We start from the raw sequence: 18,487 nt of genomic DNA on the forward strand, positions 1-18,487 counted from the left end.
TGCTAAGTACTGCTTACCTCCATTACACAAATTTTGATACTTTGCGTTCTTCTTACTGAGCTCAAAATACTTTCAAATTTCTATTTTGATTTTTTCCTTAATTAATGATGTGTGTGTGTTTTAATTTAGTTATAAATTTATTTCTGTTTTTAAAAAATTCTATTGGGTTTTCAGAACATATTCAGTAGGATTTTAATTTTGAAAATGTGTTGAGATTGTTTATAGCTAGAAATATTGTCTATCTTGGTGTATGTTCTAAGTACATTTGAAAAGACTCTATAATAAAAATATGGGGAAACAATTCAAAAATATCAATAAGACCAAGCTGGTTAAAAGTGATTTTCAACTATTCTATATCCTTGTGCTACTCTTTGATCTATTACTGAGAGAAAACTATTAAAACTTCTTTTATGATTAGGAATTTGTTTGTCTTTTCTGGTATATCACTGTTGGCTTCAAATATTTTGAAACTATGTTAGTCACAGCATATACATTTATGTTTGTTATGTTGTCATGACAAATTGATCCTTTTATTATTATAAAATATTCCCCGTTATTTCCTGCATTACTCATTTTTTAGTCTGATATTAATGCAGCTACAACAGCTTTTTTTGTAATTAGTGTTTTTAGGGTATATATTTTTCCATCTTTTAGCTTCAGTGTATCTGTGTTTAAACTGTACCTTTTGTAAAGACCGTTAGATTATCATTCTTTTTTTACTCAGGCTGCCAGTTAATAATTTTTAATTAGACTTTTCAGTTAATTTATATTTGATGTATTTGTAGATATGGTTGAGTTTAATTCTACCATTTTGCTATTTGTTTTCTACTTGACTCACCTATTTTTTGTTCTGTTCTTCTTTTATTGCCTTCTTATGGTTAGATCACCACATGCATCTTTAACTTAATTCAGTCTATCTTAAATTGGTATATATTACTTCACAAACATTATAATTTATAGTAATGTAATTCTATTTTAAATTTATTGCCTGTAATTCTAGCACTTTGGGAGACTAATGCAGGAGGATTGCTTAAGCATAGAAATTCAAGACCATCTTGGATAACATGGCAAGACTGTCTCTACAAAAACCAAAAAATTTAGCCAGATGGTGTGGCACACACCTGTGATCCCAGCCATTCAGGAGGCTGAGGCAGGAGAATCATTGAGCTCAGGAGGTCAAAGCTTCTATGAGCCATTATTGTGCCTCTTCATTCCAGCCTGATAACAGAGTGAGACGCCATCTCAAAAAAAAAAATTTTTTTTCTTTCTTTTACATGGGATAATTTCCATTGCACATGTTTTTGAATTAATTTTTTGCTATGTCTAATCTGCTGATAAGCCAATTCTATAAATGTGTTAATCAACATCTATTTAATAAATCTTTTTCCTTTTGTATGGTAATAGATTTACAAATAATATGAGGATAATACAGAGAGTTCCCATATACCCCAGAAGCAATTTTTCCTATTATTAATATTTTACATTAGTGTGGTACATTTGCCATAATTAATGAACCAATGTTAATACATTCATATTAACTAAAGTTTGTATTTATTTGGATTCCCTTAGTTTTTATCCAAGTTATTTTTCTATTTCAGAATTCCATGTAGGCATCCAGGAGACCATATTGTGTTTAGTGTATTGCCTTATGTTCCTTGTGGCTCTGGTAGTTTATCAAGAATTTCTTCATTTTTTATGTCCTCGAAGATTTTGAGGGATACTGGTTAGTTATTTTGTAAATATATCACAATCAGACAGGGTTATGAGTATCTGGGAGGAAAACCACAGAGGTAAAGTGCCACTTATCACATCATACCAAGGCTAAATACTATCAACATGACTTATCAATATTGATGTCAAAACTGGTCATTTGGTTGAAGTGATGTTTTTCAGATTTCTTTGCTGCGAGGCTATTTTTTTTCCTCTTTGTATACTCCATTCTTTGGAAGGATGTCACTGTGTACAGCTCTCAATATAGGAAGTTATGCTCCATCTCTTTGAGGATTATTTGAAATTCTGCATAGGAGATGTGTCTATTTTCCTCCGTTTACTTTTTGTTCAATCATGTATCTGTATCAGCATAAACTCATGAACATTTATTTTATACCTTGGGTTATAATCTAATTCTACCTTATTTATAATATTTTGTTGCCCAGGTTGTTTTAGTTCTGGCTACTGGAAGTTATTTCATTTGGCCCTTTTATCCATTTAACATATTCCCATAATTGTGTGTGTGTTTGTTTGAAAGCACTTACTTCCTTTTTCAGCACTTTTTTACTTTTACTATGAGATGCTCCAGGCTTATCTAGTATATTTCCTGCCTTAATCCTAGAATCACCAATTTCTCCAAGACTTGTTTTTGTTTTTGTTTTTTTTTAATTATTGGAGAATAGTACTGAAAACCAAAATCTGGGCCAGGCACGATGGCTCATGCCAGTAATCCCAACACTTTAGGAGGCCGAGGTGGGCGGTTCACTTGAGGTCAGGAGTTCGAGAGCAGCTTGGCCAACACAGTGAAACTTCATCTCTACTAAAAATATAAAAATTAGCTAGGCATGGTGGCACATGCTTGTAATCCCATTTACTTGGGAGGCTGAGGTGGGAGGATCGCTTGAGCTTGGGAGGTGGAGGTTGCAGTGAGCTGAGATCGTGCCACTGCACTCCAGCCTGGGCAACAGAGTGAGACTCCATCTCAAATTTAAAAAAAAAAAAAAGGAAGAAAGAAAGAAAAGGAAACCAAAATCTAGATGCTAGATGTGCTCATTCCATTGGAGTGGTATTGCATCTAGGCCTAGTTGATAAGTCAAGGAGATATATGTAGATGTATGCTAAGCCATGTGTGTGAAACATATCCATAAATATTTTTATATGTAACTATTTGTATCTATTTAAACTAAGCGTGAGTTTTACTGATGTCTCTCATTCTAATATGTTACCCTGTTGATCATTCTAATCTCCTCTCCTTGCTTAAATGTAACTTCCTATTCAAACAGTGAGAAATTTGTCTCCCACAATCCATCATCCATCCACTTAATTTTTAAATTCCACTATACATGTACAGTTGATCCTTGAACAACATGAATTTGAACTGTGTGGATCCGCCTATATTCAGATTTTCTTCCATTTCTGCCATCCCTGAAAGAGCAAGATCAGCTCCTCTCTTCTTCCTCTTCCTCAGCCTACTCAATGTGAAGAAAATGAGAAGGAAGATCTTTATGATAAACCACTTCCACTTAATGAATAGTAAATACATTTTATCTTTCTTATGATTTTTCTAATAACATTATCTTTTCTCTAGTTTTTTTAATAATATGGTATAGAATACGTATAACATACAAAACTTATGTTAATTGGCTGTTTATGTCACCAGTAAGACTTCCAGTCAACTTTAGACCACCAGTAGCAGTCAAAAGTTATATATGGATCTTTGCTGCATGGTGGTTGATGCCCCCAACCCCTGCATTGTTCAAGGGTCAATTGTATCGTGGTTTCCGAATTGTTAACCCATACTATTGTTGGAAAAGCCTAATAAAATAGAGTGCATTGCTTCTGCAGAGTTCCTTTTGCCTTTAGTGTTACAGATTCTATTCATGCCAAAAGTTAGTCCTTATTCTCCCATCCCATTCAGAGAGATTATTTCATATATTTGTAATACAGCTTTGTTTTTTGTTTGTTTGTTTTTTTGAGTAAGAGTCTCACTCTGTCACCCAGGCTGGAGTGCAATGGCACAATCTTGGCTCACTGCAGCCTTGACCTCCTAGACACAGGCAATCCTCCCACCTCAGCCTCCCAAGCAGTTGGGACTACAGGCACATGCCACCGTACCCAGCTAATTTTTTGTATTTTTAGTAGACCATGTTGACCAGGGTGGTCTCAAACTCCTGGCTTCAAGTGATCCACCCACCTCAGCCTCCCAAAGTGCTGGAATTACAGGTGTGAGTCACTGCGCCTCGCCATTGTAATACAGTTTTTCTTCTTCTTCTTCTTTTTTAATTGAACTTCATTTTATTGTACTTTGCAGAAACTGCATTTTTACATATTAAAAGTTGGCCTAGACCGAAGCCCAGAATAATTTGCTCTAGGTTTTATTCTAGTATTTTTATAGTTTTGGGTCTTAATTTAAGTATTTAATCAATCTGGAGTTCCAGGAGCTGCTGGAGTATGTAAAAACTCTTGCAGCTCAGTGCCTGCCTGAACAGCTGCTGACTGGAGCAGCTGCCATGGGTCTTCCCAGTTTTGTGCTAGGGATCCAAGGCCCTGGTAGTGTAGGCACACGAGGGAATCTTCTGATCCACAGATTGCAAAAATCTGTGGGGAGTGTAGAACCCTGGGCAGGTAGCACAGTGTCTCACCACTCTCTTGGCTGTGGGAGGAAGGTCCCTTTGCCCTGTGCAGTTCCTAGTTGAACTGTGGTCTCACCCTGCTTTTTCATTTCTCTCCCAATAAGAAAATACGGTTACCTCAGTTGGAAATGCAGAGGTCACTCACCTTTTGCATTTGTCTCAGTGGGAGCTGCAGACCAGCGCTGTTCCTAAATGTCCACCTTGGACCCTCCCCCTACCTGTAATACAGTTTCTTTTGTCACATTCTATATTTCATTCTGGAATTTCCTTGACCTCCTAAATTTTTTAAAAATTTGCATACTTTAAGATTCCATGCTGTCAGGTAGTGTGACATGCTACCTGACTTCAAACTACACTACAAGGCTACAGTAACCAAAACAGCATGGTACTGGTACCAAAGCAGATATATAGACCAATGGAACAGAACAGAGTCCTCAGAAACAATGCCTCACATCTACAACCATCTGATCTTTGACAAACCTGACAAAAACAAGCAGTGGGGAAAGGATTCCCTATTTAATAAATGGTGTTGGGAAAACTGGCTAGCCATATTCAGAAAACTAAAACTGGACCCCTTCCTTACACCTTATACAATAATTAACTCAAGATGTATTACAGACTTAAACATAAGACTTAAAACCATAAAAACCCTAGAAGAAAACCTAGGCAATACCATTCAGGTCATGGGCATGGGCAAAGACTTCATGACTAAAACACCAAAAGCAATGGCAACAGAAGCCAAAATTGATAAATGGGATCTAATTAAACTATAGAGTCTCTGCACAGCAAAAGAAACTATCATCAGAGTGAAGAGGCAACCTACAGAATGAAAGAAAATTTTTGCAATCTGTCCATCTGACAAAGGACTAATATCCAGAATCTACAAGGAACTTAAACAAATTTACAAGAAAAAAACAAACAACTCCATCAAAAAGTGGGCAAAGGATATGAACAGACACTTCTCAAAAGAAGACATTTATGTGGCCAACAAATACATGAAAAAAAGCTCTGGTCATTAGAGAAATGCAAATCAAAACCACAATGAAATAGCATCTCATGCCAGTTAGAATGATGATCATTAAAAAGTCAGGAAACAACAGATGCTGGAGAGGATGTGGAGAATAGGAATGCTTTTACACTGTTGGTGGGAGTATAAATTAGTTCAACCATTGTGGAAGACAGTGTGGTGATTCCTCAAGGATCTAGAACCAGAAATACCATTTGACCCAGCAATCCCATTACTGGGTATATACCCAAAGGATTATAAATCATTCTACTATAAAGACATGTGCACATGTATGTTTATTGCAGCACTGTTCACAATAGCAAAGACTTGGGACCAACCCAAATGCTCATCAATAATAGACTGGATAAAGAAAATGTGGCACATCTACACCATGGAATACTATGCAGCCATAAAAAGGATGAGTTCATGTCCTTTGCAGGGACATGGATGAAGCTGGAAACCATCATTCTCAGCAAACTAAGAGGAAAAGACAACCAAACACTGCATGTTCTCATTCGTAAGTGGGAGTTGAACAATGAGAATACATGGACACAGGGAGGGGAGCATCACACGCTGGGGCCTGTCCGGGGGTGGGGGGCTGGGGAGGGATAGCATTAGGAGAAATATCTAATGTCGATGATGGGTTGATGGGTGCAGGAAACCACCATGGCACATGCGTACCTATGTAACAAACCTGCACGTTCTGCACATGTATCCCAGAACTTAAAGCATAATAATAATAATGATTCCATGCTTTGTGCTATAAGTTGTATGAAATTTGACAAATGCATAGTTTCCTGTATCTACTACTGTGATATAATATAGAATAGTTTCACCATTCTAAAATAATTCCAGCTTCACCATTTCAATTCTTTCTTCTATCCCCAAACCCTTGGCAAACACTGAATTTTATGACTGCTACAGTTTTGACTTTTCCAGAATGTCATATAAATGGAATTTTGCTGTATGTATCCTCTTCAGACTGACTTCACTCACTTAGAAATATGCACTTATGATTCATCCATGTCTTTGCATAGCTTGTTGATAGCTCCTCCTTTTTTATTGCTAAGTAGGATCCCATTGTATGGATATACCATTGATTATTTACCTGTTGGAGGACATCGTAGCCACTTCTAAGGTTTTAGTGGTTATGAATAAAACTGCTATAAAAATCCTATACTTTTCTAGGTGAACATACATTTTCAAAACAGTTGGGCAAATACCTAGGATCAGTAAATTATGATAATACTATATTTAGCTTTGTAAAAAACTGCCAAGCCATTTTCCAAAGTGGCTGTACCATTTTGCATTCTCACCAGAAATGAATGAGTTTCCAAATGAAGTTTCCTCCAATGCTCACCAGCAATGGTTATTGTCATGTTTTAAAAAAAATTAGACATTTTAATTAAAGTATTATATCACTGTTGTTTTAATTTGTATTCTCCTAATGGCAAATAATGTTGATAATCTTTTGATAAGCTTACTTGCTATCTATCTTCTTTGGTGAGGTGTCTCTTAAAAACCTTTTCCAATTGTAAAATTTAATTGTTTGCTCCGTATCGTTGAGCTTTAAGAGTTCTTTATATATTTTGGATATAAATCCTTCATCAGATATGTTTTGCAACAATTTTCTCTCAGTCTTTGGCTTGTCTTTCCCTTCTATTAGCAGTGCTTTTTGCAGAACAGACGATTTTAATTTTACTAAAGTCCAACTAACAAAGATTTTCTTTCATATATTATGCTTTTAGTTTTCTACCTAACCTCTTCATCAAATGCATGTTTATCTAGATTTTTAAAAATATTTTCTTCTAGACGTTTTAGAGTTTTGTACTTTACATTTCAGTCTATGATCCATTTTGAGATAACTTTTGTGAAAGGTCTGTTTTTAGATTCATTATTTTTTACACATAGATGTTCAATTACTCTAGTTCCATTTGTTAAAAAGCATTCTTTCTCCATTGAATTGACTTTGTGTCTTTGTCAAAGAACAGTTGTCTGTATTTGAGTCTATTTTGCACTCTTTATTCTGCTCTATTGATCTGTGTGACTATTCTTTTATGCTCTTTTGATTATTAAGCTTTCTTGGTTACTTTAGCAAGCATTGACTTGAGTAGTGAGATTATCCCAATTTGTCCATCTTATTCAGTATTGCATTGGTTATTCCAGGTCTTCTATCTTTCTATATTACCTTTAGAATAAAATATTTGGTATCTATAAAATAACGTAATGAGATTTTCACTGGAATTGCACATATTTATAGATCAAGTTGAGAACTGATACCTTAACAATATTGAGTCTTCCAGTCAATAAACCTGAAATATCTCTTGACGTATTTTTCCTTTGATTTCCGTCATTGGTGTTTTGTAGTTTTCTGCATTCAGATCCTGTACATATTTTGTTAGATTTATACCTAAGTATTTCACTGAAAGAGGGGGATGATTTTTTTCAGTAGTATTGTTTTGTTTTATTTGAGTTTCAAATTCCAGCTGTTCATTGCTGGTATATGTAGGAAAGCATTGCCTTTTGTAAAGTTAATCCTTATTATTCTCAGATTCCATACTTTTGAATTTGTTTACTCACTATCATTTATTTGTAATTTCAAAATAAATATTTGCTATGCTTTCATGGTCATTCATGGGCATACACAGAAGAACAAAAAAATTGAGCCACCCAATATGCATACTCCAGCTGAGGCTGAACAAGGCAATGCTGTTGTGCCTTCCTGTTAGGCTCCCATATTGTAAATAAATGTTCTTTATGCAGTCTACTGTCACTTTTTTAAAAAAAATTTGTGCTTTTATGTTGGTGATTTCACTTCCAAGTGTAGTTCTGAAATGTTTTCTACTGTGCATATTCTGTGTTAGATTTCATTCAAGCATAAGTTATACTGTAGTTGGCTGTGGGTTCAATGTTAGTGATTTAAAACTGTGGTACATCCAGAAAAAAAATGAAGAGAAAATTCACCTATTTTATATGGAAGGCTACTCTGGAAATTGCTAAAGTAACATCTATATAGTGTTTGATGAAGTTTTGAAAAAGGTGGAAAAGCAGCTACATTTCTGAATTTATGAAATGATGACTAATTTTTAAAAAGTGTAGTAGACAGCATTGTTGTGAGGCTGAAAGTCAAATAAATTTATGGTGACATTGCCCAGGGTCAGGAAAGTGCCAAAACCTTATCGGCTAGTGTTTTAGTACAAAGAAATGCTGCATATAATTAACTATTTATAAGAATTATGTATTAAATTAGGTATTTTAAAACAGAAACACACATAAAACACGGTTGTTATTGGTCAGTTTATGTAAGTATTGTCACCAGAAGTTTGTAGGAACCTAATTCTGCATTTGTCCTAAGAGCAATAACACCGTATTCATTAATTCAATGTTCAAAATGACTTTATAGAAAATAACTACTGTGAATAATGAGACTTGACTCTATTATCAAGTCACATCCTTCAATGTTGCTATAATCACTTATTCATTCCAGGACATATTTCCATAGATTCTTTGAGATTTTCAACCTAGATGATCATGCTATATTTTTTTCTTTCTAATCTGTATATGTTTTATTTCTTTTTCTTGCCTTATTTCACTATCTAGGAATTCCAGCACAATGCTGAGTAGAACTAATGAGAGAGAACATCCTTGCCTCACTCCCAATTTTACTGGGGAAACATCCATTAAGTGTGATAGGTTTTTGTAATTGCTCTTGATAAAGTTGAGGAGGTTCCCCTCTGTTACTAGGTTATAGAGCTGTTATAAATGGGTATTAAATTTTTTGTCAAACACTTTTTCTGTGCACGCTGATCTGATTATATAATGTGTTTCTTCTAAAACTGATAATATGGTGGATTGTATTGATTGATTTTTGAATACTGAATCAGCTTCACACATCTACAGTAAAGTCTACTTGGCCATGATGTACAATTCATTTTATACATAGCTGGATTTGACTTTCAATATTTTTTTGAGAATTTTTGTAGTTATTTTTATGAGAGATATTGATCTGTAGTTTTCCTTTTTTGTAATATCTTTATTTGGTTTTGCTATTGGGGTAATGCTGGCTTCATGGAATTAGTTAATTTCAAAAAGTATTATAAATTTTTTCAACATTTTTTGCAGAGCAGGTGCATTTTATAAAAACGTTTGACAGAATTGAAACATCAGCCTGGTGCTTTCTTCTTTGAATGATTACTAGTTATTGGTTCAAATTCTTTCATAGATAATAGATCTACTCTGGCTATCTACTTCTCTGTGCCTGAATTGATAGTTTATATCACTCAAGAAATTGGTACATCGAATTTATCAGATTTGTGGCCATAAAGTTTTTCTTGGCATTCCTTTAGTATACTTGTGGTGTCCATGAAATTAATAGTGATGAGCCCATCCTTCATTTCTGATATTGATAATTTGTGTCTTTTCTTTTTATTTTCTTTGTTAGTCTGGCAAGAAGTTTATCCATTTATGGATCTTTACAGAGAACCAGCTTTTGGGTTTGTTGGTTTTCTATTTTGAATTTCATTGATTTCAGTAAAAATAATCTAATTTTTATTATTTCTTTCTTCTGCTAGCTTTAGGTTTAACCTGCTATTCTTTCTCTACTATCCTAAAGAAGAAATTGTGATTATGAATTTTAGGTCTTACAAGTTTTCTAATACATGCATTTGATGCTAAAAATTTTCCTGTAAGCACTGCCTTTACTATATTCTAATTTTGATAAATTGTATTTGCAATTAAATTTTTTTAGTTTGTCATTTTATGCATGAGTTATTTAGAACTGTGTCATTTAATTTCCACATGTTGGGGACTTAACTAGCTATTTTCTGTTATTAATATCTAGTTTAATTTCATTGTGGTGTAAGAACACACTGCATAATTTCTTTTCTTTTAATTTTCTTAAGGTTTGTTTTCTGGCTGGAATGTAGTCTATATTAGAAAATGTTCTACATGAGCTGCAGGCAAATGTTTATATTGCTGTTGAGGGCTGGTGTATTCTATAAATGTCAGCTAGATCAAGTTGATTGATAGTACTGTTCAGTTCAACCATATTTTTACTCATATTGTGCCTGTTTTATCTGCCAATTACTGAGAGAAGGTTGTTGAAGTCTTCAACTCTAATAGTCATTTTTCTATTTCTCCTTTCAGTTCTATCAGGCTTTAATTCATTTATTTTGACATTCTTTCACATTCGGGATCTTTTTTTGGCAAGTTGAACCCTTTATTATTATGTAATGCCTCTATATATTTCTGACAATCTTCATTTTTCCAAAGTCTGCTTTGTTTCAAATTAATATAGCTACTCTAGCTTTCTTTTGACTCTTGTTAACATGGTATATCTTTTCCATTTCTTTACTTTTAGCTTAAGTTTTTATATTTAAAGTGAATTTATTGTAGATAACATATAGTTAGACTTTATTTCCATTCTGATAATCGCTGTGTATTAAGACCATTCATATTTAAAGTAACTTTAATTCACATTTAAAGTAATTATTGGTATAGTTGGATTAACATCTATCAGATTTATATCTGTTTTCTACTTGTTGATTTTGTTGCTTGTTTCTTTTTTTTTTTTTTTTTTGAGATGGAGTCTCACTCTGTCACCCAGGCTGGAGTGCAGTGGTGCGATCTTGGCTCACTGCAAGCTCCACCTCCCCAGTTGACGCCATTCTCCTGCCTCAGCCTCCCAAGTAGCTGGGACTACAGGCGCCCACCACCACACCAGCTAATTTTTTTGTATTTTTAGTAGAGACAGGGTTTCACCATGTTAGCCAGGATGGTCTTGATTTCCTGACCTTGTGATCCACCCTCCTCGGCCTCCCAAAGTGCTGGGATTACAGGAGTGACCCACCACACCCGGTCTGCTTGTTTCCTTTTTTCCCACTCTTCTTCTGCCTTCTCTAGTTTTAATCAAACATTTTTTGTGATTCCATTTTATTTTCTCTCTTAGTATATAAATTATACTTATCTTTAAAGCTTTTTTGTAGTTGGCTTAGAGTATATAATACATAGTTTTCCAGCTTTATTTAAGTATAATTGATAAATAAAAATTGTATAAATTTAAGGCGTGTAACATGATAATTTCATATACATATACATCGTGAAAGGATTACCACAGTCATTACAATCCACATTTTTAAACTAATTCAAGCCCTGCTTTAAATAACACTAATCTGTTGTACAAATAGTGGTGCAATATCATATTACAGAGTTTCCTATTTTTTTTTTGTCCCATTGCTTTGTCCCATTGCTGTCATTCATTTTACTTATCCGTATTCTGCTCTGCTATCCACCAACAGAGACCAAACTGAGAGTCAAATCAAGAACTCAACCTCCTTTATAATAGCTGCAAAATAAAATACTTAGGAGATGAGAGACCTCTACAAGGAAAACTACAAAATGCTGCTGAAAGAAATCATAGACAATACAAACAAATGGAAACACATCCCATGCTCATGAATGGTAGAATCAATATTGTGAAAATGACAATACTGCCAAAAGCAATCTACAAATTCAATGCAATTCCCATCAAAATACCATCATCATTCTTCACAGAACTAGAAAAAAAAATTCTAAAACTCACATGAAACCAAAAAAGAGGCCACATGGGCAAAGCAAGGCTAAGCAAAAAGAGCAAATCTGGAAAAATCACATTAATCAACTTCAAACTGTACCATAAAGCCATAGTCACCAAAACAGCATGGTATTGATATAATCATTCAGGAGCAGGTTAATCTCCATGTATTTACGTGGTTTTGAAGGTTCCTTTTGGAGTTGACTGCCAATTTTATTCCAATGTGGTCTGAGAGAGGACTTGATATAATTTCAATTTTCTTAAATTTATTGAGACTTGTTTTGTGGCCTATCATATGGTCTATCTTGGAGAATGTTCCATGTGCTGACGGATAGAATGTATATTTTGCAGTTGTTGGGGAGAATGTTCTGTCAATATCTGTTCAGCCCATTTGTTCTAAGGTATAATTTAAATCCATTGTTTCTTTGTTGACTTTCTGTCTTAATGATTTGTTTAGTGCTGTCAGTAGAGTATTAAATTCCCCCAGTATTATTGTGTTGCTGTCCATCTCATTTCTTAGGTCTAGTAGTGATTGTTTTATAAATTTGGGATCTCCAGTATTGGGTGCATTTGTATTTAGGATTGCAATATTTTCCTGTTAGACAAGTCTTTTTATCATTATATAATGTCCCTCTTTGTCTTTTTTAACTGTTTTTGCTTTAAAGTTTGTTTTGTCTGATATAAGAATAGTTACTTCTGCTTGCTCTTGGTGTCCATTTGCATGAAATATCTTTTTCCACCCCTTTATCTTAAGTTTATGTGAGTCTTTATGTGTTAGGTGAGTCTCTTGAAAACAGCAGATACTTTATTAGGGAATTCTTACCCATTCTGCCATCCTGTATTTTTTTTAAGTGGAGCACTTAGGTCATTTACATTCAACATTAATATTGAGATGTGAGGTACTATTCCATTCATTGTGCTATTTGTTGCCTGAATACTTTTTTTTCCATTTGTTTTTGCTTTATATGTCTTGTGAAATTTATGCCTTAAGGGCACTCTATTGTGGTCTATTTCAAGGATTTGTTTCAAGAATTAAAGCTCATTTTAGCAGTTCTTGCAGTGCTTGCTTGGTAGTGGGAAATACTCTCAGCCTTTGTTTATCTGAAAAAGACTGTATCTTTCCTTCATTTACGAATCTTAGTTTTGCTTGATACAAAATTCTTGGTTGATAATTGTTTTGTTTAAGGAGGCTAAAGATATGGCCCCAGTCCCTTCTAGCTTGTAGGGTTTCTGCTGAGAAATATGCTGTTAATCTGATAGGTTTTCCTTTATAGGTTACCTGATGCTTTTGTTTCATGGCTCTTAAGATTCTTTCCTTTGTCTTGACTTTAGATAACCTGATGACTATGTGCCTAGGTGATGATATTTTTGTGATAATTTTCCCAGGTGTTCATTGAGCTTCTTGTGTTTGGATGTCTCGATCTCTAGCATAGGCCAGGGAAGTTTTCCTCAATTATTCCCTCAAATATGTTTTCCAAACTTTCAGATTTCTCTTCTTTCTTGGGAACACCAATCATTCTTAGGTTTGGTTGTTTAACATAATCCTAAACTTCTTAGAAACTTTGTTTATTTTTCAAATTCTTTTTTTTTTTGTCTTTGTTGGATTGAGTAAATTTGAAAGCCTTTGGCTTCAGTTTCTGAAGTTCTTACTTCTACTTGTTTGATTCAATTGCTGAAACTTTCCAGTGTAGTTTGCATTTTTCTAAGTATGTTCCTCATTCCCAGAAGCTGTGATTATTTTTTATTTATGCTCTCTATTTCACTGAAGATTTTTACCTTTATATCTTCTATCTTTTTTTTATTTCATTAAATTGGACTTTACCTTTCTCTGGTGGCTTCTTTATTAGCTTAATAATCAACCTTCTGAATTCTTTTCCTGGCAATTCAGAGACTTCTCCTTGATTTGGATCCATTGCTGGTGAGCTAGTGTGATCTTCTGGGGGTGGTAAAGCAACTTATTTCATCATATTACCAGAATTATTTTTCTGGTTTCTTCTCATTTGGGTAGACTATATCAGAGGGAAGATCTGGGACTCGAGGCCTGATGTTCATATTCTTTTGTCTCATGGGGTACTCCCTTGATGTGGTGCTCTCTCCCTTCCCCTAGGGATGTGGCTTCCTGAGAGCCAAACTGCAGTGACTGTTATTTCTTTTCTGGATCTAGCCACCCAGCAGAACTACTGTGCTCTGGGCTGGTGCTGGGGGTTGTCTGCACAGAGCCCTGTGATGTGATCACTCTTTGTGTCAGCTGTGGATACCAGCAACTACACTCATGGAGGTGGAGGGGAGTGAAGGGGACTCTGTGAGGGACCTTGGTTATAGTATTGTTTATTGTGCTAATTTTGGGTTGGTTGGCCTCTAGCCAGGAGGTGGCGCTTTCAAGAGAGCATCAGCTGCTGTAGTATAACAAGGATCAGGGGGTGGGTGGGGCCATAGAGTTTCCAAGAGATTATGTTCTTTGTCTTCAGCTACCAGGGTAGGTAGGGAAAGACCATCAAGCATGAGCAGGGTTAGGTGAATCTGAGCTCGGACTCTCCTTGGTTAGGGCTTGCTGAGGCTGCTGTGGGGGATGGGGGTGTGGTTCTCAGGCCAAAGGAGTTACGTTCCTGGGGGAATTATGGCTGCCTCTGCTGCATCATGCAGGTTCCCAGGGAAGTAGGGGGAAGCCAGCAGTCGCAAGTCTCACCCCACTTCCACACAGCCCAAAAGGCTGGTCCCACCCCATCTGTCCCCCCTACCCAACAACACCAAGTTTATTTCCAGGCAGTGGGTGAACAGGGCTGAGAACTTGCCCCAGGCTATCAGCCTCCCAGCTGAGAAAGCAAGTAAGGCTTTCAGGTTTCAGGCCTCCCCACCTGCCGTGGTTTCTGTGCTATGTCTGCACTCCTGATTCACCCACTCCTCCAGGTTCTGTCCAGGAAACTTCACATTTGGTCAAAATCATTACAAAGTTCAGCTGGAAGTTTTCTTCTTCCTGTGGTCTTTTCTCAGTTCCTCTGACAGTGCTTCCCAAAGGGCTTTTTCTCACTTTGTGGGACAAAGTCAGAAATGGCTTCCCTGAGGACCGAGAGAGCCCACAGGACTCTTTCTGCTGCTTCTTCTACCCCTGTATTTTTCTTGGCTCTCTAAATTAGTCTCAGTTCCAGGTAAGGTCAAATCCTTCTCCAGCGATCTGGACCTTCAGGTTCCCCAGTGAGAGTGTGTGTTCAGGGACTTTCACACTTTGGGCCCTCATAGTTTTTCAGCAGTCTCCCAGAGCCTGCAGGAGCAATCCACTTCCTTCAAAGGGTCTGTGGATTCTCTCAGCTTTCCTGAGGTGGTTCTTGGAGCGAAAGTTCATGATGTGAGTCTCCACATGCTGTTCTGTCTGTCCAAGTGGGAGCTGCAAGTTAGTCCTGCCTCCTATCTGCCATTGTTTTTCCCCATGTATCCTCCTTGTATTCTATTTCACTTCTGCAGACAAGAAGTGTGAAGCCCTCAGGAGGAAGAGCTACTTGAATATAAAGCTTACCTGATTTTCTTCTCCTTTCATATTTCATGTTTCTTCATGATTCTGCCATCTTTGGATTGTTCTACAACACTATCAAACAGTATATATTGACATTTGGTCAGTAGTTTATAATTGCTGTTGGTAGGATGCTTGTCTCATGAAGTGGTTCACAAAGAGAGGAGGTGAGATATTTAATTCCAAGAAAATCTGGCATGAACTACTTGGGGAATAAACCAATATCCAGAATTTGGGCCTCCCCTTGGTAGACCTCAAAACCTGATTATATCAGGTGGATCTATTAATATTAACTAATCACAAGACTAACAGATAAAATTAGAAAGCCATTTTATTAATTTCCCAAGAAAAGTAATAATTGGACCAGAGTCCTCAGAGCTGCATCATTGGCAACTTTCTTTTCCTGTAGGCAAGCCTACATGGGAAGTGAAATTACAACCAGGAGTTTGTTTGTTGAGCATAAAATCAGAAAAAAGGCAGTTGCTTGGATGCTTAATATAATCAAGCTAATAAAGCCTCAGGTATAGAGCTTCACAGAATGGGTAGCCCAGCAATGGAACCAGGCTCCTCCAAGTTCACGAGCTGAGCTTTGTCTTCCTCCAATGGCACCTGTTTATCTCTGTACCTCTCCTTTTTATGAACTTTTGTCGCTGTCCTGTAACTTTATCTAATGACATTATTCTTCGGTAAGAATATTAATAATGTTAACATTATTGAAGATGGTTCTGGCCTAGATGCCATTTTACCCTTTTCTTGTAACTTTCCATACCAATATTTGCATTGGATTCTGTTTTTATTCATTCAAAGTTCAATTCTAAGAAATATATTCTACTTCCATAAAGTTCAAACTTTTAGGGATGGTTTCATAACATTTCTCAAGCAGGGACTACAGTATCTACCTCTTTGGCTTTGAGGATTAAATGGGATAACGTATGTAATGCTTCTGGCACTAACTTGATAAGCCTTGAAAAAAGCCTTTCGTTTCCTTCCCCTTACTTAATGAAAACAGGTGTTGAAGGAGACGCATCCATTTTTCTCCTGTATGTTCCCCATATGATAATCGTTTTCTTAAGTTTTGGCTGGCCAGAGAAATAAGGGTGCCGAAAGCATTTTTCAATCATAACTCTGGATGGAGATTAAAACAAAACAAAATCTTTAAGGCTTTTAATTACCAAGACTTATTCACAAGACACTGGTAAATCAGAACCTTACGGTACCTTAAATATCCGCATTGGAACATCATATGTTCTGGCTTATTTTAATCATTAGAACATCTAAGCCAAAGCTCTCTGTGTTTATCTTGCTGTGATCTTGGTGGTGAATTTTAAAAGTGAGCAGTCAACCCCATCAGCAGCAGATGTAAATTACACATATGATAACTATATATATATTATGACTCACATCTTATTTTATATACACTGATATTTACCGTAATAGTTAAATGTCTGCCATATGGAAAACACTAGGATGATCGCTTTAAATGTCATTCCGTGTAATCCTCACAGTTCTATTCACTCAGGTTGGTTTTCATTTTCCAGATGAGGAAACTGGCACAGAGTAGGCTCTCTCTATAAGTGTTTGAATGAACACGTGGATGAGAGGGGTTGGAAACTTTCTCAAGATCACCTACCCAGCAAGTGTCAGGCCAGAATGTAGACCACTCATTTCTAGTTCTAAGGCCTGCATTCATTGCACTGCTTCACAATTTCTCTTAACATATTTTTATCTTAACCAAGGTTTACAAAAATCATGGCTAAATGAATGATTCTAATAGTGAAGATCTGGGGACCTGGAACAGATTTAGAAAGAGCTATTTGGAAAGGAGAAAGCTTTTGGTGATGTCTGTCAAAAATAAAACCCACCTCCTCTTTGTCCTGTTTCCATACCAGGAAAGATACATTTCCATGTGAACTTGTGTAATTTCATTGCTAACGCAATTATTATTTATACCATGGAAGAAAGAGTCTGGAAGCCTTGAGTCAATCATAGAGACTCTTTGGTCTTTAGTTTCCACATCAATCAGAGATGAGCATTAGCTCAGATTATCTTTAAGGTCTGAGAGTTCAGGGTTCCACACTTCAATCACATCCATTCTTTTCTGTGACTGGCTTTACCAGCTATGTTCTAATGGAACAGATTGACAACAGCAAACACAGGGTCAAATTTCCATTTAAAACGCAAGTCTTGTTATTTTGGTACCAATTACAAGGTTATGGATCATGCTTAAAGGTGTTTAATATGCTGTAATGTTTAGACACACTTGGCTCCAACATTTATGAGGGCTGTTTGTAGCAACAAGAAGCATGCTCTCATTCCATAAGTATGCAAGACTGCAGTAAAAACAGTACAGATGGGCCGGAAAGAAAGAACCTCAAACTGCCTACAAAGAAGGGCAACAAGTGTTTTGGACTGCACTGTGTTTTTACCTACTGCCAAATCTCTCATCAGCCAGAGCCTGTTTTTATAGGGGCATATTTTGTTGTTGCTTTTTTAGTTTATTTCAATCCCTGATGTAGAGTATTTGTAAAAAATTGTGTGAAGGATTTTACGACCTTGTATGACTATATTTTATTCAGGAGTTATATATATATATATATATATATATATATATATATATATATATATATATATATCTTTCTTAATGAGACCACAGTTTCTGGAGAGGGTTGCTGATTATCTCTTCTTACCAAACCAAGGTAACAGGTGGTAGAAAAGTGCCTAAGGATACTCAGTGATGCAATGGTCAAAGGATGGAAAGTGGTGTCTTGACTCCAAATATTGTAGATGTGTTGGAGTCCTGGAAGGATTGGATTCCCTAGGCAACCTCAGCATATCTCCAAGGAAAAACTTCTATCCAGATATGCTTTTAAATACCAAGAAGGAAGTGAAATGTATAGTCCATTTAAGAACCAAATTCCTGGCTGAAGAACCAAATTAGATTCACAAGTAATGGGAATGCTAGGGAAAAAGACCAGCTTGCAAACGACCAGCCATGTGCATGTGCCTGTAACAGAAAGAAAGAAAGAAGGAAAGAGAAAGAAAGAAAGAAAGAAAGAAAGAAA

Source organism: Pan paniscus, chromosome 19 (genome assembly GCF_029289425.2).
Source record: "Pan paniscus chromosome 19, NHGRI_mPanPan1-v2.0_pri, whole genome shotgun sequence".
NCBI lineage: Eukaryota > Metazoa > Chordata > Mammalia > Primates > Hominidae > Pan > Pan paniscus.